This window comes from Suncus etruscus, chromosome 11, assembly GCF_024139225.1.
Source record: "Suncus etruscus isolate mSunEtr1 chromosome 11, mSunEtr1.pri.cur, whole genome shotgun sequence".
In the NCBI taxonomy this organism is placed as follows: domain Eukaryota; kingdom Metazoa; phylum Chordata; class Mammalia; order Eulipotyphla; family Soricidae; genus Suncus; species Suncus etruscus.
The window spans coordinates 94,466,983-94,490,758 of NC_064858.1; the positions used below are offsets into that span (position 1 = coordinate 94,466,983).

Sequence of the window (23,776 nt, forward strand, 5' to 3'; positions counted from 1 at the left end):
AATAATTTTTATTGGATACACTAACTTCTTAGGCTTAATTAATAGTTTATGTTATACATATTTAACACTAACACCAACACCACTGCTACTAAAATAATATCAGAGCTAACATATACATTCCCATTTGCCAGGTATGTTTTAACTACTATATGTATTTAGTTCTTCAGTCTTCATCAGTCACACCTTTGGCAGATTGAAGAAACAGAGATGATAAGTATCTTTAAGAAATTATTATTGGGGCCGGAGAGATAGCATGGAGGTAAGGCATTTACCTTTCATGCAGAAGGTCATCAGTTCGAATCCCGGCGTCCCATATGGTCCCCCGTGCATGCCAGGAGCAATTTCTGAGCACAGAGCCAGGAAAAACCCCTGAGAACTGCCGGGTGTGACCCAAAAACCACAAAAAAAAAAAAAAAAAGAAATTATTATTATAGTTTAAGTAACCAGGTTACAATAGTTATCAGAGTTACTCCAGCCCCAAATTACCAAGGTGTCCAAGACACAGTCCCTCTGTGTTGCCTCTAGTTTGCCTCTTCTTTTACCCTAATCTGATAATCTTGAGTTTCATAATCCAAGGCCGGGGTTGTCATTGTTTGAGACTGCCTATATCCTTGCTTTGTGTATATACCACAGATCAATGAGGTAAGAGACAAAGTATTTTGAAAAGGTCACACAGCCATCATACATACTAATGAATTTATAACAGTAGCGCTTACATTTGGAAGATTAAAAAGTTAAAGAAGTCATATAAAAATAAAGATTATGAGGGTTGGAGAAGACAGTATAGTGGGTACTATTCTTGCTGACCTGGGTTTGATCACTGGTATCCCATGTGGTACCTGGAGCTCTGCCAGGAATGCTTCCTAAGTGCAGAGCCAGGGAGTAACCCCTGAGCATTGCCAGATGTAGCTCTCAAACAAAAAGAAATCTAAAACTAAAAATTCTACTTAATTGTTTTTGTGCTCTGGAGCAGTGCTCAGGGCTCACTGGGACTTTCCTACTGATACTTGGCCAGAGGTGTGGGCCTAATTGATCAGTAATTGGACTTGGCAGTGCAGGGGGACCTCCGAGGCCATACTCAGAGCTACTTGGGGGAAATGTGTGGTTTTAGGGACTGAAATTGGGTCCTTGTGAATGACATATAGGCTTCAACCCTTTGAACCACTTACCAGCTCTAAAACTAAAATTTTAGTATTTTATTGCTCTAGTATGACCCTTTATTTAGTTCAACATAACTGAAACAAATTGACCATGCACAATTCTATCTATACTTATTTGAAAAATATGTTTGTTCTAGCACTTAAGTTTAAAATGAAAGCTATTTGTTTAAAAATTAAAAAGTTTTTGAACCACACCTATTGGTGCTCAGAGCTTATTCCTGGCTCTGTGCTCTGGTCACTGCTCTGACTCTGGTTCCCAATGATAGCTTTGGGCTTTGGTCACTGTTAGTGGTTTCCAGGAGAACCATATGTGGTGCTAGGGATCAAATCAGTGTCAGCCGCATGCAAGGAAAGCACCTTAACCTTGCACTATTTCAGCAGTCCTAAAATGAAACTTTTTAAATTAACATTCCAACCTATCTCCATAGGTTATAACAGACTTTAAAAAAAAAAATTCATCATGGTAACCAATAGGAGGATTCAGCCATAGGCTGGATATTATCTTTAGGGCATTCATTCCCTTGCAGTCTAATAGAAGATGGATGGAGTCAGTGTTCAGGGAGCCTTCAAGCCATTCAATCCTGAGAGATATTGTAGCATCAGGGTAGGATTCTAGATTTTGAAACTGGAAGACTGCTATATTTTCAGTTATTGACTCCCCATTACATATTTTTTAAGTACAAGTGTTTCAGATTTTAACCACTTAAAAATTTCTCTTCTACATATTTGGGCATATTGAGGTAAATAATTAAGGTCTGCCGATCTTGAAGTTTCTTTTCTTTTTCCTTTTCTTTCTTTTCTTTTCTTTTCTTTCTTTCTTTCTTTCTTTCTTTCTTTCTTTCTTTCTTTCTTTCTTTCTTTCTTTCTTTCTTTCTTTCTTTCTTTCTTTCTTTATTTCTTTCTTTCTTTCTTTCTTTCTTTCTTTCTTTCTTCTCTTTCTTTCTTTCTCTCTTCTTTCTTTTTTTCTTTCTTTTTTTCTTCTTTCTCTTCTTTCTCTCTTTTTTCTTTCTTTCTTTCTTTCTTTCTTTCTTTCTTTCTTTCTTTCTTTCTTTCTTTCTTTCTTTCTTTCTTTCTTTCTTTTTCTTTCTTTCTTCTCTCTCTCTTTCTCTCTTCTTTCTTTTTCTTTCTTTTTTCTTTCTTTTTTCTTCTTTCTCTTCTTTCTCTCTCTTTCTTTCTTTCTTTCTTTCTTTCTTTCTTTCTTTCTTTCTTTCTTTCTTTCTTTCTTTCTTTCTTTCTTTCTTTCTTTCTTTCTTTCTTTCTTTCTTTCTTTCTTACTTCTTTCTTTCTTTCTTTCTTTCTTTCTTTCTTTCTTTCTTTCTTTCTTTCTTTCTTTCTTTCTTTCTTTCTTTCTTTCTTTCTTTCTTTCTTTCTTTCTTTCTTTCTTTCCTTCCTTCCTTCCTTCCTTCCTTCCTTCCTTCCTTCCTTCCTTCCTTCCTTCCTTCCTTCCTTCCTTCCTTCCTTCCTTCCTTCCTTCCTTCCTTCCTTCCTTCCTTCCTTCCTTCTTTCTTTCCTTCTTTTCTTTCCTTCTTTTCTTTTCTTTCCTTTTTATGGGCCACACTCTGTGATGCTCAGGGATTACTCCTGGCTATGTTCTCAGAAATCGCTTTTGACTTGGGGGATCATATGGGACCCTGGGGGGATTGAACCACAGTTTGTCCTAGGTTAGCACATGCAAGTCAAATGCCCTTCTGCTTGTGCCATCGCTCCAGCCCCTATCTTGAAATTTATTTTATCTTTATTTTTATAAAGCAGTCAGAACAGGCACTTGTTAAAAAACAATTGATAAAATTATTCTAGAATTATTTTACATGACATCAGCTTCATGACTGCAAAATGGGGGAATTAAAACCAGATCAGTGTTAGAAAAAATCCCATTAAATGTCATTTAGTATTCAACAATACTAAATATTAGTACCTTGTCTAGGATTGGGATTATAATTACTCCATTTTAGGAATATCCTTCTAACGTGGTAATTGAATTATAGAAAAATAATTGTGAATTCTTATGGAAATGTCAGTATTAAAACTATGGAGATGTCATGCATTATGAAAATATAACTACTTTTTCTTCATTAAATTTATTTATTTATTTATTTATTTATTTATTTATTTATTTGTGGTTTTTGGGTCACACCCGGCAGTGCTCAGGGGTTATTCCTGGCTCCAGGCTCAGAAATTGCTCCTGGCAGGCACGGGGGACCATATGGGGCGCCGGGATTCGAACCGATGACCTCCTGCATGAAAGGCGTTTGCCTTACCTCCATGCTATCTCTCCGGCCCTCATTAAATAATTTTATATATGCAGAGAAAAACGTGAATAGTCTTTACTCATAACACACCTATATATGGGCTAGAGTGACAATATAGTGGGTAGAGTATATACCTGACATGTGTATACTCTGGGTTTGATCCTAGCATCCCACATGTTCCCTTGAGCACTGTCTGGAGTAATTCATTAGTGCAGAGCAAAGGGTAATCCCAAGCATCACAGAGTGTGTCCTCAAAACAAAACAGAAAATATTTATAGTTGGAAGTGTATGATTGTGTGTAGAGGTAAATTTGTGTGTTTAGGAAGAAGATAGGTGAGGAAGAAGTAATGTTGCTTTGTATTACCTAAATCACAATTCTAGTTCTTCAGTAATTTTTCAAATGTAGACAGGAATAGCTTAGATTCTTCTCAGTGAATTAAAAGGAATAGAATAGATTAATAGTCAGTAAACACAAGTATTTGTTCAGGGATTGTTCAAGCTATGTTCAGGGATTGCTCCTGGTTTAGCACTCAGGAATAAACTCTTGGTGGAATGCCAGGGGTTGAATTTGGATTACTCATGCATACGACAAGTGTCTAACCACTGTATTATCTCTTCAGTCCTTAACAGATAAAAGTATTAACTGAAACTCAATGAACTTTCTTGAATTCATGTTATAAACATGAATCAGAAAACTAGAGAGGCCGGAGAGATAGAATGGAGGTAGGGTGTTTGCCTTGCATATAGGACAGTGATTCAAATCCCAACATCCCATATGGTCCCCAGAACCTGCCAAGAGCAATTTCTGAGCATAGAGCTAGGAGTAACCCCTGAGCACTGCCGGTGTGACCACCCCCTCCCCCCAAAAAAGAAAACTAGAGCACATTATTTTAGTTCATACATTTTGAAATTTTTTAAAGATAATTTATAAAAAGTAATCTACAGGACTGTTAGATGTTAAAGGGGCTGAATGTAAATACTATAAGCAGAAGGCCCCAGATTTAGTCCCTGGTACTATATGGACCCCTAAGCACTGCCAGAAGTAACTCTTCAACCCTGTGTGCTGAGCTCAAGTAACTCCTGAAAACCTGTAGCTGTGTTCCAAAAAACAAACAAATAAACAAAAGCCAAAGAAAAAATAATTTAAGTTTTAATAAGTAGTTTTGAGGCAATTCACAAGATTTCCCTCTTATAAATGATAAGTATTTGTCCAAAAATGTGGTCACTGATTTGATGAGAAACACATACATTCAGTTACTCAGTCTTACACATAGATATGCGGTCCATTCTATAACATTATCAAAGAAACATGCAGGAACTACCCAGGGTAACAAGGGACTGTGTACTGCATTAAATTTCCAATGTGAACTTGCTGCTTAACTAAAAGCAAATTACTTAAGTTTACCACCTCATTTTTCTCATCTGCAAAATGCTGAGAATAATACATTTTAAATTAAATTTTTATTTAATTATAGTAGTACCACCGCTATAATATTTTACTTGCAATATTTTTCACTATGCCCACCACCAGAGTGCCAAGATCCCACCACATTATTCCATAGTCCCTTCTCAACCCCTTTGGCATCCTCATAACAATTCTATGGCCATATTTTGGGGTTTGTTTTTATTGTTTGTATAAATGTACTTTAAGTAATTACACATACTTTAAAAGGTACACAGATGCAAGTATAAAGTATGGTTTATAGAAATTTTAGCTTAAATACATTTGCATAGTAGAATAATAAAAGCATGCATAACAGGGTTCTCAAAATTAAATCAGTGTAGTTTGTTTTCTTTTGTTTCAAACACTGATACATACTTCACAGCATTTTATTTGAACCAATGAGTATCTCATCCAAAGTATTTTTAGCTTTTTTGAATTAAAAAGTTAATTTTGGATTCTAGGTACTTCTAATATTGTGCTTTAGATAAATAAAAATTTAAAACATTAATTTCTGTGAGTTCCAGCTAGGAAATTTATAAACATCTTAAGATATTTATAAAGGTTTTGTGACCCTCTGTCTCCTCTTAGGTTAGGGCATAGAGCTTCACAAATTCCAGCTATTTAAATATCTAGAATCAATCTTGAATACGTTAATCCTGTTATTTTTCTTTATTTATTGGAATTTAAATTATACTAGGATAGCAAAAGCATAGAGATTCTTATTTTCACCTACCGTATTTTTCAAAGTCTTTTGTGATTACTTATGAAACTTAATTCCATTTTATACCGATTTTCACAGTAGCATTGCTTACAACTGCAAAAGTATACCTGTCCTGACAAAGGGGAGATATCTATTATTGGATATTTCCAAGAAAAAATCGACTTTGAACTAGAAGTGATGAAAATAGAGTCAGATCCCCAAAGTTGTATTAAAATATTTTAAAATACATTTTTAGAAAGATAAAAATCAACTCAAACTTATAAAACTACAACTAAACAATAAGGTATATCAAAGTAGGATTTACTGATTCTAACATTTTTTAATTAAACTTTTTATTGTGGTCTCAGTAACAATTTCAATAATGTTAACTTGCCTGGTTTTGATGAATAAAGGTACTGCATCTTTACTAGCACCCAAGAACTCCATATTTTTCTCTGTCCTTCTGCCACCTCTGCTCCACCTCTTCCTTTTCACCCTATCCCTGGCCAGCTGTTTGGTAATCTCATTTTTGTAATCACAGGTCAAGGGTTTTCCTTATTTGTTATAATCTAATTAATTGTTTTGTTTCTGTATAAATCACAGATTTATTTAACTTGAGATAATGCCATATTTCCATCCAAGTTGCAGCAAACCACAAGATTTTATATCTTATTAAAGTTACACAATACTCAATTGTGTGTATTACTGCAACTTTTTGTTTGTTTTATGGAAGTACCTGGTGGTGCTAGGGCTTTCTCAGGGATTATTTTTGGTGATTCACAGGACCATGTGAGTACTCAGAATCAAATTCAGATCAGCTATATGCCAGAAAACCATTCTACCCGCTATCAGTACAGCTGTACTATAAGTACAGCTCCAGACTAAAACTTCTTTACCTATTCATCTATCATTGCACTCTTGGATTGCTCTCATATCATGGCTGTTGAGGTCAAGCATTGCAGTGAACATTTGTGTGCATAAATTCCTTTACATTAACAATTTATTGTTCTTGGGATAAATGCCAAGAAGTGGAATCACTGAATTATAAAAAAAAAAAAACCTATTCTGAATTTTTAAGAAGTTGGTACTTTTTTCCAAAAAAGAAAGATTTAACCAAACAACATACCCACTAAAAGTGAATGACGATTCATTTTTGACCATGCTCTGCAGGCACTGGTTGTTCCCAATATTTTTTTAATTTTATTTTATTGAAACAATTGTGATCTACAGAGTTCTTCAGATATACAATGAGTCAGGGTTCTTCCCACCGCTAGTGTCAACCTCCCTCCACCAATGATCCTAGAGCACATCTTATCCCACCACCCTTTGCCCCCTGGCCTGCCATTATAATAGGCCAGCACCTTTGAGTTTAGATTGTCAAAGTTTAGGTCCTTCGATTCTATTATCATTGACTTCAGCTTGGTATTTAGTTCTGTCCTTATTTATTTCCTGCCAATGTATCCGAGACCTGTTCCCAATGTTTTTGCTATGTGTCATATCTTGTTTTAATGAGAATTTCTGAAAATAAGTGAAAATGAGTACTTTTTTATGTGTCTGCTGGCCATAAATTTGCCTTCTTTGGACAAGTGTCTGTACATTGCCTCTCTCCATTTTTTGATGGGGTTATTTTTGTTGTCCATCTTGTGAGCAATTGTATACCTTGGATTTACTTACAGATTTATCTGATGTGCAGTGTACAAATATTTTCTTCTATGTAGTATGATATCTATTTTTTGATATCTCTTAATTTTAGCTTGTATTTATTTTGTCATGTAAATATTTAAAAAAATTGATGTAGTTCCACTTGTTTATTTTTATTTTTCTATTTTTGCCAATAGAGTTGAATTACTAAAGATACCTCTGAGGTCTGTATTCTAAAGTGTTATCCCTACATTTTCTTCATTGTATTTTATGAATACTGGTCAGATCCATTGGATATGGATTCAATATCTTTATTTGTTTTGAATTATCAATAATGTTGAATTATCAGTAATTACTATCAATAATTTTGAATGATCAATGTTGAATTATCTGTAATTATTATCAATAATTTTGAATTATTTAAGTGTAAATTTTTTAAAAATTAGGGCTATCTAGTTTTTCGAACATCAGTTACTGAAGAGGTTTTCTATGCTTTATTCACTTTAGATGGCCAGCTTTTTTGTCATTAATTATCCCTATATCTGAGGACTGTTTTGGGGGCCAGATCTATCCCATGTAGTGTATTTGTTAACATCCCTACTATAGTCACAACAGATGCCACCAGCACCTTTTCCCATCCTTTATTTAGCAGTAGTCTCTCTTGAACTTTATAATACCACAGTGTTGGAGACAAGGCAAAAATTGAGCAAACTTATTGAAAACTGTAACAGTCTCAAATTAACTTAGTCATTGGTTAGATTAAGATATTTTCATACTCTAGTTGTCGTCCAAGAATAGATTGAATCCTTTGTACAAGATTATATTATCTAGAGCCCAGTTTTTCATAACTAGTGTCAGGAATTGGTGAATTAACTATACACCAAAGTTAAAGAGGAAGGTATATAACCTGACAAAATAAATAGGCTTTTGAATGGCCTCATATCTTTATGTTTCAAGACAAAGAATATGAAAATAAAATGACTATAGTCAAGAAAATAAAAAAAGCTGGAACACTTCATAGCAAAACTAGAGTCTGTTGTAAAAATACAAAAAAAGATAGTTCAACAGCTAAAAAATGTAATACCAAATGAAAAACACAAAAGATAAATTTAGCAACATGTTGGACAGCTTTGGTGACTATAATAACAGATAGTAGAAATTTCCAGATCTTAGCCAAATGAGCTTAACAAAAAGAGAAATGTATAGAAAATATAATATAAAGATACAATTTTAAGCATAATATAAGCACAAAAAGGGAAGAAAATATGAATTAGAAAAGAGTAATATTTTAAGTGATAGTAACTAAGAATTTTCTCAAACTCAGAAAAAACATCAAGCAAAAGATCCAAAAAGTGCTACAAATCGAAAACAGGATAAATGCAAAGAAAAACCACATATGAAAATCAAAGACTAGGAGAAAATCTTAAAAGCACCCAGATAAATTAACTTGAAAGTAATAATGTAGAATTATAAATAAATTCAAGAAATGTATCTTTAGAAGATCATTTAAGTTGATCATTTCTGTCGAGTATAATCAAGAAAGAAAGAAAAATTAGAAGAAAGGAAGAAAAGAAGATAGGTTCAAAATACTGAAAATGAGAGAAGTAAAAATGATGTTAATATTATTTTAATCTAAAAGACGACTATATATAATTTTATTCTATTAAATAAAAATCTTAATATAATTTTCTAAACAAAAAACTACTGCAGGGTCCAGAAGCCCCCCAGGGGGGCCCGGCCAGCAGGAATTAGCTGGGAAGGCTTCTCAGACGACCGCACTTCTATTTTGCTGAGTAGAAGCACAACCACACTGTAAAAAATCTGAGAGAGGTTAATAATAAAGACCCAAGGCAGCGTCTCACTGTTCAAGGGTGTCTTTATTGGCTACAGTTCCTTCTTAAATAGTGAAGGAGAAGGGGGCAGTACAAAGGTGATGTCAGTCATACTTTTGGCGCGAAGGCTCATAAGGAAGTGGGCAGTGGGCTAGGGGCTGGATGACCTTCAAGCTATGATGAACGTGCTGTTTCCATGGAAATTTCTAGTGACCTTCCAGCTGCATTCCTAATTGCTTACTATCAGGAGGTGGTGCAAGATGTGCTTGCCTCAGTGATCATGAACAGACAATGTAGCATACACTTATTGATAACAGCCTAGTTCACTCCGGAATGTGGTCTTAAGGAGTGAGGCCTAGTTTCTGATAACTGTACCAGGCAGCTTTTACTCTCCTCCGGGCTTAGAGCTAAATTATGTCCTGCAGCTACACATTCTTTTCTCTTAGCTCAAAATTTTACAGCAAGACTGCATATAGCTTTTAGGTGAAAAGCTGGGCTATGGCAGAGAGAACAGCAAAATGTCCTCAAACAAGTCAGTTCCCAACATCTCCCCCTTTCTCTTCTAATAAAAGAAGGAAAGTCGTGAGCGGGTGGAAGAACCGTGTCTTAGGCATACAAGGTTTGACCAGGTCGGACACGGCCAAAGCCGCATTTAACAGGTGGCTACAAGCGCCGTGGGTGCGCGCAGAGATCCGAATTATGCGTTGTAGCCTTTTAGGGCCGTGCCCTAACTGGGACCTTGCTAATCCCGTCGTAGGTGTCTCCACAGCCGAGAGCACAAGTGCCGGAGCGAGCTCCGTCTGTTAGCTATGCGCTCTATCTCCTGGAAACTTAGTGGCTGGAAAGGCGGCTTGGTGACTAAAGCCAAGTTTTCACAGGAGTCACGCGGGGTTAGATGCTGGTAGTTAACCTGAATAGAGGGTTTTGCCTTTTCATCTACCTGGTTTTTAATAAAGGCAGTAATTTTGCGGAAAATCCATGGGCCAAGAGAAAAGAGCAGCATGAGGCTAATAAGAGGGCCCAAAATAGTGGACAAGATTGTGTGGAGCCAAGGGGAAGAGAAAAACCAATCCTGGTACCAACCTTGTTCTTCATCGAAATGTTTTTCAAAATCTTTTATACCATCACCAATATGTTGAACGCTATCTCTAACTAAACCTGTTTTGTCTTTAAAAATACAACATTGTTCCTTAAGGGCTACACAGACTCCCCCTTTCTTCAAAAAAAAAGGAAACCAAATTAAGGCATGGTGGTTTTGCTGCACTATCTTTGCTAGGGATTTAACAATGTGCTTTAAGTGTTGTAAACTTAGTTTAAGTTTGTAAACATTATTAACAACAGTTATACTTAAGGCATTGACAGATTTTAGAGTATGAACCAATGAATAAATTATTGTGCTTACAGCGGTAGCACCCAGGCCTATGATTAAGGCTAGGGTGAGAGCAGGTTTGACAGGTAAGTTAGGCATTAAAACAATGAAAACACAGTAGTTTTAGGACTGAAAAAACAAATGTGAAACAATGTGGGGAGATAAACCAGTAAAACAGGCAAGAAACGTTAAATTGGGGGCAATTATGAACTGAAAGGAGGAATTAATGACAAGAATTTGATTACAATTTTCAATAGGGGGAATTATATTGGGTACCAAAAGGCAAAGTTCAAGTTTCACCACCTGTTTGAAGGTGATGCTGAAGTGAGGCTTGGGGCTGGATTGCAGAGCGAAGGGGTCAGAGACAGGCAGGAGGTTGCCAAAGCAGGCAGGGTCGGTGATGGTGGAGGCGTTGACCAGCTGTAGGATGAGGTTTGAGGTGGGTGAATAGCAGGTACCGAAGGCGTTTGCATCTGGGCGGAGGGCGGAAGCGTTGATCATGACAAGGATGAGCTGAGAAGAGGAGGGGGGGTCCCGAGGACAGCATGGGCTGGAAGGGTGGGGAAGCCGGCAGAGTCCTGAAGAGCTCAGGGCATGGGAGAGGTTGAGCTGACATAGCCAGTGTGTCCTGGGGAATGGGTGAATGGGCCAGGTTGTGGCAAAATTGATTGGGGGTGGCTCACTCTTCCTTAGCACCCATGGTGAGGGCACAAAGGGCTACTTCCAGGATGGGTTAGGGGATGCGTGGGAGGGGTTTGGCTATGTATGCGGCACCATAAAAGGGGAAGGGAAGGAACCAGAGGTGTTGCCATTGTCTTGCAAGGGAGTGAAGTGGAGCAAACAAATTAATGAAGCCTTGGTTCGAAGGGGGTGGTTGGTGGCAGCCAGGCAGAGTACCATTCAGCATTTCCTTTAGGCAGAGTCAGTTAGAAACAGGTCCGGTAGGAATGGTGGGCTAGCAGTGGGTGAAGATAGGACTGCAGGAAGCTGTAGGAGGTCTATAAGAAAACAACTTGGCAGGAGGTAAAATGATTATTTTTGAATGCCACAGAAATGCCTTCTGACTTTTGCCAGACTTTAGCACTTTTAAAAAATCTTATAATTAATGATAGCCAATTGTTCAAAAGCCTTTAAACTGAACTTAAATGATTTTTTTTTTTTTAAACTTCTTAGTTATTATTTTAAAGCTAGATGCTTCTTTTTCTAGCCAAATTTGGCCTTATTCTATTGGCCTTAACTACACATAGCAGAAAAACTGGGGATTGCAAAGTCCAAAAATTCTCCAGGAAAAAGTTATTCCTGATGGCCATTTGAGAAATTTTTGGGGTTTACCATCCCCTACCTTTTTTGCCATGCTGGTAGAACAAAGCTAGCTGAGCACAGGATTTTTGGCAGGATTTCACAGTTTATAGATGACGAGACTAAGCCAGGTAAAAAATTAATTGAAATTTTAAAAATGGATAAGGCTTTAAAAATTGTATTTATATGAAATGCAAAAATAACAAATAGACAGACAGAACAAACACGAAACACAACATTGTGGCCACTTTCACGCATAACACACACACATGAACAGACAAGAGGACTTATTCAAAATTTGCATTGGAAAAATTGACAAGCGCTTTTAAATATTTAGCCGGCATGTTTGTAAAAAAATTGTTAACGTAGCTGGAGTGGAACTGCTGAAAATAAATTTTAAGGTTTAGCTTTAACACAAAACATTTTTAAAACAATTGTAATTTAAAGTTGAAAACATAAAGTAAAATGTTAGCAGTTAAAATTTTGTTAAGTAAATTGCTTAGTGAGCACTGTAGAAGGAGTCTGCACTCTGAAGTATGATATCATTTGCTGTAAAGGAACAGGTTTGTTATAAATTGGTTTTACAGTAGAATAGTAAGACAGCTGTAATAAAGTGTTAAAATTTTTATGATTAAACACAAGAGCATGAACTATGATTATTAAAGGTATAAAAAACTGACTTTAAAAAACAACTGTTTTTACTTTGAAGACTTAAAGTGAATAATTTGTAAAAAATATTAGATACCAAATTGACAAAATGTTTAGACATTATAAAATATAGTTAAAGACATTTGATGCATTTACACACCTAGAGCTTAAGACCAAAATTATTTTTAATACTTGTTAATTTGCTTATAAAATTTAGTTACTTTTATGATACTAATTAACAATATTATTTTAAAAAGGGCTAACCACAACATGAACAGAGACAACTTAAGATTAAACTTGGAAAATGCAAAATTATTTGTACTTACCTTTGAGTTTAAAATTAAGCTTGAAATTAAGAAAAGAAATAAAGCTACTTAAGGTTTAAGTTTATGAACAATAATTTATGAACAAATTTATTTAACTAGTTATCATATTGTTTTTGTTATTGAAATGGCTTTTATGCCACTATTTGAACTGCCTAACCACTTTTAAGGTTTAGATTATTTGGTTTAAGTTTTTCAAATGGCAATGCTATTTTGCTATATTTATATGCATTCAAAAGAGCTTAGGCTTAGCTTAGAGTTTTGGAATGTTTACATTATTGTTAAGGAAAGCTGACCAACTTATTTTGCTCACTTGTATTATTTTAGTTCTTAAAAAATTAACTTTCTAAACATGTGCAGTAATTTTAACAAAGGAGTTTTGCTTTTTTTCCCAATGCAGAGGTTCTTAAAAACAAAGTTAAAAATGTTACAAAATGTTATTTAACTATTAGATTTGAATGGCAAACATGGGAAGGAAAGAGCAATTAAAAAGACAAAATATAAGAAATATTTAAATGCAGATTAAGGAGCCTAAGCTACTAAAAAATGCCCATGACATGAACTATTTTACAAACTTCATATACTTTTAAGATTAAAAATAATTTTAAAAAAGACTTAAATTTTAATATTTGTGTGTTTGTTTAAGTTTTAAAGCACGAAAAGGTTTTTTGTTTACTGATAATTTGTTATTACAAGTAACAGAATTATGACCTTACTTTAAAATTTTTGAGAGGCATGAACAAGGGTGTTTATTGCTGTTATTTTCCTGTTGCTGTGACACAGACTTTGGAGAGTGACTCAGGCACAGAGCTGCTGACAAGCTAGGGTTTGGAAAATGTACACTGCACCTTTAAAAGCTTAGAGGCCGAGCTTACAGCGCAGGGAAGAGAGAAAAAAAAAAAAAAACGGCGGGCTTTTTTTTTTTTTTTTTTTTTTTTTTTTTTTTGCATTTTAGCTACATAGAAACTTAGTTTTAAAAACAGGTACGTCACCTTTGCGTAGGTTAAACTTATTATGACATTTTGTAACACATTTAAGACTTTTTAATTTTACCAACTGTGGCCTTTATACTTAGAAAAACATTTCAACTTAGGCATCCCAACTCAGGAAAAAGGAACAGTTGTAGCACCAGAGAGACAATTATAAAAGCCTGAGGGAAGATAGGCATTTGTATAGTAAGGGATGGGAGGTTTTCGCCCTGCTCGCTGAATTTTGCTGAAGCTGCCGCATGGCCAAGAGGGGGGGGGGGAGTAGCAAAAGTTTGTTGCTACGTGTGGAACCGGGTTTAAGCTGGGATTTGGAAAATGGGCGCTGTCCCTTTAAGGTGAAGCCAGCGATGAGCTCAGAGATTAGAATGTGTGCTTGCTTGCTGGAAGGAAAGATTTTACTGCGGAGAAAAAGTTAACTTTGCAAGAGTTCAGCTTTTCAGCGGGGGAGACAGCGCCGCCCCCAATAGATTTCAATCAGGAGAGCGTGTAAGGGGCTGGGGTCACACGGCTTGAAACAGCTGTGAGGCTTTTCCAATTAAAGGCTTTGTATTGTTGCAATTGCTGGTTAAGGAGGGGAGTTGGTGGAACAGGGACGGAGCTGAAGCTAGGGAAGTGAAGGGCTGTTTAGGATTTTGCACAGAGGGTGCAGCGGCAGAAGTAAAGATGAAGGGTTAAAGGAGGGAGGGAACTGAGAGATTTAAAGCGACAGGAACCTGAAAACTAGATTTTTGGCAAACATCATAAACAAAACATTAAGAAATTACAAATAACGTGACACCCATGGTAGCGAGTTCGATGGGTATTTTTGGCAAACATCATGAACAAAACATTAAAAAATTACAAATATCTTTTTTGGTAACCTCTATATGTCTGGCTTTCAACTCAGACTGTATATATTTAATGAATTTAAGTTCAGTACTCAAAGAATTACCCATGGTAGCGTATCCTATGGGTTAAGCCCCAAAAGCCAATCAGGGGCGGCGATCGGAACGACTGGAAAAACTGCAGTTTAAATATTTGATTAAGGCTAACTCGTTTCAACGCTTACCCTGATGAGGTAATTTCCGCGATTTACGAAGGAGCTCTAGACTCGCCGACCTGTAGTCGTTCGGAGTGTGGCGGTGATCTTCGAGCCCAGCGTTGGGCGCCAAAATGCAGGGTCCAGAAGCCCCCCAGGGGGGCCCGGCCAGCAGGAATTAGCTGGGAAGGCTTCTCAGACGACCGCACTTCTATTTTGCTGAGTAGAAGCACAACCACACTGTAAAAAATCTGAGAGAGGTTAATAATAAAGACCCAAGGCAGCGTCTCACTGTTCAAGGGTGTCTTTATTGGCTACAGTTCCTTCTTAAATAGTGAAGGAGAAGGGGGCAGTACAAAGGTGATGTCAGTCATACTTTTGGCGCGAAGGCTCATAAGGAAGTGGGCAGTGGGCTAGGGGCTGGATGACCTTCAAGCTATGATGAACGTGCTGTTTCCATGGAAATTTCTAGTGACCTTCCAGCTGCATTCCTAATTGCTTACTATCAGGAGGTGGTGCAAGATGTGCTTGCCTCAGTGATCATGAACAGACAATGTAGCATACACTTATTGATAACAGCCTAGTTCACTCCGGAATGTGGTCTTAAGGAGTGAGGCCTAGTTTCTGATAACTGTACCAGGCAGCTTTTACTCTCCTCCGGGCTTAGAGCTAAATTATGTCCTGCAGCTACACATTCTTTTCTCTTAGCTCAAAATTTTACAGCAAGACTGCATATAGCTTTTAGGTGAAAAGCTGGGCTATGGCAGAGAGAACAGCAAAATGTCCTCAAACAAGTCAGTTCCCAACAAACTACCAAATGTGACTCATAAAGAGTTGATACCTGATGTTTGAGACCAAAAAGCCTGAAAAGCATTTATTGAAACCAGCTTAGACTTTTATAAGAAAAACAGAAATAATTCTTCGCATGCTATCATAATCTGTATTAATCTTAGAAAAGAGGGCCCGGAGAGATAGCACAGCGGCGTTTGCCTTGCAAGCAGCCGATCCAGGACCAAAGGTGATTGGTTCGAATCCCGGTGTCCCACATGGTCCCCCGTGCCTGCCAGGAGCTATTTCTGAGCAGACAGCCAGGAGTAACCCCTGAGCACCGCCGGGTGTGACCCAAAAACTTAAAAAAAAAAAAAAGAAAAGAGATGAAAGCTTATTAACTTCTTTAACAACTTCTAACCAAAGCATTATGGAGAAAAAGTAGAGAACAATAATATTTATGAAAATATGGATTAAGGATATGAAGTAAAATATAAGGAATATGGCAATGTGCTGAATGAATAATACTCCATGACAAGACAGGGTTTATTTCAGGAACATATGAATACTTTGATATCTTAGAAATAACATGGTCATTTTAGAGGAGATTTTTTTAAATAAAAATTCAAAGTAAATTCTTTAGCACTTTTAAAATTTTGGTTTTGATCCCAGCAGTGTTGGGTATTGAATCTGAATCTATAGTATGTAAAGTAAGTGTCCTACCTCTGTACTATTTCTCCAGACCAAATGTAATTTATTATTAATATCCCTCTTCATAGTAATGAAATGATATTTATTGATAGGCACAAGTAGGATTTACAGATGTTAACATGTTAAAAATAAAAGGGTGGGGCCGGGCGGTGGCACTAGAGGTAAGGTGCCTGCCTTGCCTGCGCTAGCCTAGGACGGACCGGACCGTGGTTCGATCCCCTGGCGTCCCATATGGTCCCCCAAGCCAGGAGCGACTTCTGAGTGCATAGCCAGGAGTAACCCCTGAGCGTCAAATGGGTGTGGCCCAAAAACAAAAAAAAAAATAAAAATAAAAAAAAATAAAAGGGGTGGGGCCAGAGAGATAGCATGGAGGTAAGGCATTATTAGCCTTTCTTTTTTATTTTTTTCTTTTTAAATATGCAATGCTTCACGAATTTGCGTGTCATCCTTGCACAGGGGCCATGCTAATCTTCTCTGTATCGTTCCAATTTTAGTATATGTGCTGCCGAAGCGAGCACAGGCATTTGCCTTTCATGCAGAAGGTCAGTAGTTCGAATTCCGGCATCCCATATGGTCCCCTAAACCTGCCAGGAGCGATTTCTGAGCATAGAGCTAGGAGTAGCCCCTGAGCGCTGTTGGGTGTGACCCAAAAATCAAAATAAATAAATAAATAAAAAGGGGAATTAGAATCAGTAATAATCTATTATTAGAATATATTATAGTATCAGAATCAATACTGTAAATAGCATTGGAATAATCGGACTATTTAAGAAAGCAAATTTAAATACTACTCAGGATCTTGAGACCAAGTACTTTATACCCTGCAAAGTATAATGTTAAATAAATACTTAAGATATTAGCAATAGAGGGAGGGACTTCAGAGCATAAAAACCGGCTAACCTTTGCAAAAGCTGGCTCCCTGTGTGTGACAGCAGGCGGGGAAAATCCGCGAAAGTACACCGGCCCAGTGGGGCTCAGCTGTGAAAGACTGTGAGTGTGACCTGTCTATGTCTGTCTACTGTCCTCTTGCGTGAAACTCTTGCGAGTGGGGCAAAAAGAGCCTCCAGAAACCTCGCTCGCCCAGACGCCATTTTCAGGGAGGGACTTCAGAGCATAAAAACCGGCTAACCTTTGCAAAAGCTGGCTCCCTGTGTGTGACACCAGGCGGGGAAATTCCGTGAAAGTACACCGGCCCAGTGGGGCTCAGCTGTGAAAGACTGTGAGTGTGACCTGTCTATGTCTGTCTACTGTCCTCTTGCGTGAAACTCTTGCGAGTGGGGCAAAAAGAGCCTCCAGAAACCTCGCTCGCCCAGACGCCATTTTCAGGGAGGGACTTCAGAGCATAAAAACCGGCTAACCTTTGCAAAAGCTGGCTCCCTGTGTGTGACACCAGGCGGGGAAAATCCGCGAAAGTACACCGGCCCAGTGGGGCTCAGCTGTGAAAGACTGTGAGTGTGACCTGTCTATGTCTGTCTACTGTCCTCTTGCGTGAAACTCTTGCGAGTGGGGCAAAAAGAGGCTCAGAGGAGCACGGCCGCTCCGCTTCGCTACGCGGCCGTGCACTCTTTCTAAGGAAAGAACTCCATTGCAACAAGAAGGAAAAATCACACTAAGAACGGCGCTATATCACAGAAGCAAACATTTCTCTCTGGACTGTCTTCTCTGTTGCATGCTCGGGCCTAAGATTTGACCCAGTGTGAGGCTTCATCCACGGAGGACTCCCCTCCCTTAGAGGCAAGTCAGCCCATCCAGAAAGGGAGGAGCCAGAGGAGTGTGCTGCCTACATCATATAGACAATGAATACCACCACAACACGTAGAAAAACCCACAATACAAGTGTGACAATGGGGAAACAACGCAGGCCAGCATCAGACATAGAGAATGAAGATGACAATTCTGAGGACCAGATAATGACTGAACAACTAATCAACCTCTCAGATAAGGACTTTAGACTAGCAATATGGAAGGTGCTCAACAGACTCCAAGAAACCATGGATCGAGTTGAACAGAACACTAATAAGAACCAAGAAAATATGAAGGCAGAAATGACAAAACTCCAAACTGAAATAACATGTCAACTAACAGGACTGAAAAAGTCAGTAAACGAAGTGAATGACAAAATGGATAAGCTCTGGGACAGGGTATCAGAAGCTGAGAATAGACTTGGTGCTGTGGAAGATGAGATACATAACAATTCCATACAGCAGGAGAGATTGGACAAAAAACTTAAAGCAAATGAGCAGACAATGGAAAAATTAGTCAAAGAATGGGAACAGACGAAAATAGAAGTCTATGATAAGATCAACAGAAACAACTTAAGAATCATTGGAGTCCCAGAGACCCAGGAAGAAAATTTCCAGGAAGAATCAATGGTCAAGAACATCATTAAAGAGAAACTTCCAGAGCTAAAGAATATATGTGATCAAATCCTGCATGCCCGAAGAGTACCAACCAAAAGAGACCCCAGAAAAACCACCCCAAGACACATCCTAGTCACAATGACAAATCCCACGGATAGAGACAGAATTCTGAAAACAGCAAGATCAAAAGGGGAAATCATGTTCAAGCAAGCTTCCCTGAGATTTACAGCAGACCTGTCACCAGAAACGCTCAATGCCAGAAAGCAGTGGTGGGATATTGTGACAAGACTGAATGAAATGAATGCTTCACCCAGAATACTATACCCAGCAAAACTCACTTTCCGGTTTGATGGAAGAATACATGGTTTCACAGACAAAAAACAGCTCAGAAACTTCACAGACACAAAACCAGTCTTAAGAGAAAAACTGAAAGACCTAATCTAAGACAAGACTACCCAAAAGACACACCAAATTTTGAAATAAAGATGGCGTTAAATCCCAGGACAATTCTTTCTCTCAACGTCAATGGACTAAATGCACCAGTTAAGAGACACAGAGTGGCTAAATGGATCAAAAAACTCAATCCAACCTTCTGCTGCCTACAAGAAACGCACCTGAATAGTCAGAACAAACATAGACTCAAAATAAAAGGCTGGAGAAAAATTATCCAAGCAAACAACACCCATAAAAAAGCTGGAGTGGCCATACTAATATCAGATAATGCAAACTTTATACTCAGGAAGGTTGTAAGGGACAAAGACGGACATTTTATATTAATCAAGGGTACGTAGAGCAGGAAGAATTCACTCTCCTAAACATATATGCACCGAATGAGGGGCCAGCAAAATATTTAATACAACTGTTGACAAATCTGAAAAATAATATCAACAACAACACAATAATTGTGGGGGACCTTAACACGGCTTTGTCAACACTGGACAGGTCAACCAGACTGAAACCCAACAAGAATATACTAGACCTGAGGAGAGAAATGGAAGAAAGAGGCCTAGTGGATATATATAGGACACTCCATCCCCAGAAACCTGGATACACATTCTTCTCCAATGTACATGGGACATTCTCCAGGATAGACTACATGCTGGCACATAAAACATACCTCCATAAGATCAAGAGGATAGAAATTTTGCAGACTACCTTCGCTGACCACAAGGCTCTGAAATTATTTGTGAATTCCAAAGGGACTCAGAAGAAACACTTTAACACCTGGAAGTTAAACAGCCTCATGCTCAATAACCAGTGGGTCCGAGATGAAATCAAGGAGGAAATAAAAAGGTTCCTGGAAACAAATGACAATAAAGACACAAACTCTCAGAACTTATGGGACACAGCAAAAGCAGTACTGAGAGGAAAATTTATAGCTTTGCAAGCACACATCAGGAAGGAAGAAGGAGCTTACCTGAGTAGCTTAATGACACAGCTAATAGAACTAGAAAATGCTCAACAAAAGGACCCAAGAATAGGAAGACAGAAGGAAATAACAAAGCTGAGAGCAGAAATCAACGAAGTGGAAACTCAAAAAACAATCCGAAAGATCAACGAAAGCAAAAGTTGGTTCTTTGAAAAAATAAACAAGATTGATAGACCACTGGCAAACCTAACAAAGAAAGAGAGAGAGAGAAACTTGATAACTCGTATCAGGAATGAAAAAGGAGAGATCACTACTGATATGACAGAGATTCAAAGGGTAATCAGAAACTACTTTGAAAAACTCTACGCCACTAAAAATGAGAACCTGGAAGAAATGGATAAATTCTTGGACTCTTATAATCTTCCACAGTTGAAGGAAGAGGATGTAGCATATCTAAACACCCCCATCACCATTGATGAAATTAAAACAGTAATCAAATGTCTGCCGAAAAACAAAAGCCCAGGTCCAGATGGATTCACTAATGAATTCTATCAAACTTTCCAAGAGGAACTACTGCCAATCTTGGCAAGACTCTTTCATGAAATTGAACAAACAGAAACACTTCCAAATAGCTTTTATGAAGCCAACATCACCTTGATACCTAAACCAGACAGAGACGCTACCAAAAAAGAAAATTACAGACCAATATCACTGATGAATGCAGATGCAAAGATCCTCAACAAAATCCTGGCAAATAGGATTCAATGCCTCGTTAAGAAGATCATCCACTACGATCAAGTAGGTTTCATCCCAGGAATGCAAGGCTGGTTTAACATCCATAAATCTATCAAAATAATACACAACATCAATAACAAGAAAAATAAAAACCACATGATCATATCAATAGATGCAGAGAAAGCATTTGATAAGGTCCAACACCCATTCTTGATCAAAACTCTCAGCAAGATGGGAATGGAGGGAACCTTTCTCAATATAGTGAAGGCCATCTACCACAAGCCAGTGGCAAATATTATCCTCAATGGAGAAAAACTGAAAGCCTTCCCTCTAAATTCTGGCACAAGATAAGGCTGTCCTCTCTCACCACTCCTATTCAACATAGCACTGGAAGTACTTGCTATAGCGATTAGGCAAGAAAAGGATATCAAGGGAATCCAGATAGGAAAGGAAGAAGTCAAGCTCTCACTGTTTGCAGATGACATGATACTCTACTTAGAAAACCCTAAAGACTCTATCAAAAAGCTTCTAGAAACAATAGACTCATATAGCAAGGTGGCAGGCTACAAAATTAACACACAAAAATCAATGGCCTTTCTATATACCAATAGTAATAAGGATGAAATGGACATTAAGAAAACAACCCCATTCACAATAGTGCCACACAAACTCAAATATCTTGGAATCAACTTGACTAAATATGTGAAGGACCTATACAAAGAAAACTATAAAACTCTGCTCCAAGAAATAAGAGAGGACACACGGAAATGGAAACACATACCCTGCTCATGGATTGGCAGGATTAACATCATCAAAATGTCAATACTCCCCAAGGCATTATACAGATTTAATGCCATCCCTCTAAAGATACCCATGACATTCTTCAAAGAAGTGGATCAGACACTTTTGAAATTCATTTGGAACAATAAACACCCTCGAATAGCTAAAGCAATCATTGGGAAAAAGAATATGGGAGGAATTACTTTTCCCAACTTTAAACTGTACTACAAAGCAACAGTTATCAAAACAGCATGGTATTGGAATAAGGATAGGTCCTCAGATCAGTGGAATAGGCTTGAATACTCAGAAAATGTTCCCCAGAGATACAACCATCTAATTTTTGATAAAGGAGCAGGAAATCCTAAATGGAGCAGGGAAAGCCTCTTCAACAAGTGGTGTTGGCACAATTGGATAGCCACTTGCAAAAAATTAAACTTAGACCCCCAGCTAACATCATGTACAAAGGTAAAATCCAAATGGATTAAAGACCTTGATATCAGCCCCAAAACCATAAGATATATAGAACAACACATAGGCAAAACACTCCAGGACATTACAGGCATCTTCAAGGAGGAAACTGCACTCTCCAAGCAAGTGAAAGCAGAGATTAACAGATGGGAATATATTAAGCTGAGAAGCTTCTGCACCTCAAAGGAAATAGTGCCCAGGATACAAGAGCCACCCACTGAATGGGAGAAACTATTCACCCAATACCCATCAGATAAGGGGCTAATCTCCAAAATATACAAGGCACTGACAGAACTCTACAAGAAAAAAACATCTAACCCCATCAAAAAATGGGGAGAAGAAATGAACAGACACTTTGACAAAGAAGAAATACGCATGGCCAAAAGACACATGAAAAAATGTTCCACATCACTAATCATCAGGGAGATGCAAATCAAAACAACAATGAGATACCACCTCACACCCCAGAGAATGGCACACATCACAAAGAATGAGAATAAACAGTGTTGGCGGGGATGTGGAGAGAAAGGAACTCTTATCCACTGCTGGTGGGAATGCTGTCTAGTTCAACCTTTATGGAAAGCGATATGGAGATTCCTCCAAAAACTGGAAATCGAGCTCCCATACGATCCAGCTATACCACTCCTAGGAATATACCCTAGGAACACAAAAATACAATACAAAAACCCCTTCCTTACACCTATATTCATTGCAGCTCTATTTACCATAGCAAGACTCTGGAAACAACCAAGATGCCCTTCAACAGACGAATGGCTAAAGAAACTGTGGTACATATACACAATGGAATATTATGCAGCTGTCAGGAGAGATGAAGTCATGAAATTTTCCTATACATGGATGTACATGGAATCTATTATGCTGAGTGAAATAAGTCAGAGAGAGAGAGAAAAACGCAGAATGGTCTCACTCATCTATGGGTTTTAAGAAAAATGAAAGACACCCTTGTAATAATAATTTTCAGACACAAAAGAGAAAAGAGTTGGAAGTTCCAGCTCACCTCAGGAAGCTCACCACAAAGAGTGATGAGTTTAGTTAGAGAAATAACTACATTTTGAACTGTCCTAATATTGAGAATGTCCGAGGGAAATGTAGAGCCTGTTTAGGGTACAGGCAGGGGTTGGGTGGGGAGGAGGGAGATTTGGGACTTGGGTGATGGGAATGTTGCACTGGTGATGGGTGGTGTTCCTTTTATGACTGAAACCCAAACACAATCATGTATGTAATCAAGGTGTTTAAATAAAAAAAATATGCAAAAAAAAAAGATATTAGCAATAAAACTATGTAAGTCCTAAGGGAAAATATGTGTGAAATTTATATAAAAATTGGACGAGGTAAGCCTTTCTAAACAAGATCTGCAAAGCAGAATTCAAAAAGCAAATACATATTAGGTTTGGACTACCTACATATTTTTAATAATTCCAGACTGCTAATACCAACTTAAATAGCTGGCCAACAGCTCTTCTCAGGCCTTGCCTCCCTGATCTCCTGCTATCTTTCTCAGTCTGCCCTTGTTTTTATCTTACCCCTGGGACCCAAGAAGTCACTGTTCCCCAAGGACTGGTCATGCATGAGAAGCTGCCCAAGCTGCAGGCCCCACTCCTCCACCCCCAGACCCATATGATGATGAGGTAATAGGACTTGAAACCCTGCATACATATCATTGTAGGCAGTCTTGGAAGGGCCAGGAGACTTTCTCTGGGAAGACTGGAAGAGAACAGGAATGCTGTTGGCAGGGACTTAGAGGTTTGTCGTGTGTCAGAGGGAGCTAGCTTAAGACTGTGACTGTGATGAGTTCTTAGGTGACAAATTGAGCTCACAAAGGGCATAGCAGCCCTTTTCAGCAGCTGCAGCTGGTCTGCCTGTCCCTCTGTCCTTTCAAGACAGCTTCCTGC

General features: G+C 38.0%; 1 protein-coding gene and 1 non-coding gene across 2 annotated transcripts in view; one reads left to right on the forward strand and one right to left on the reverse strand.

The window, feature by feature from the left end:
• Positions 1-23,776, forward strand: part of MSRB3 (methionine sulfoxide reductase B3) — a 121,737-nt gene that overhangs the window by 12,765 nt on the left and 85,196 nt on the right. The gene's annotated exons all lie outside the window — the stretch shown is intronic.
• On the reverse strand, positions 16,563-16,669 carry LOC126023457 (U6 spliceosomal RNA). The gene has a single exon (XR_007500579.1). It is a non-coding gene; the product is annotated as a U6 spliceosomal RNA (small nuclear RNA).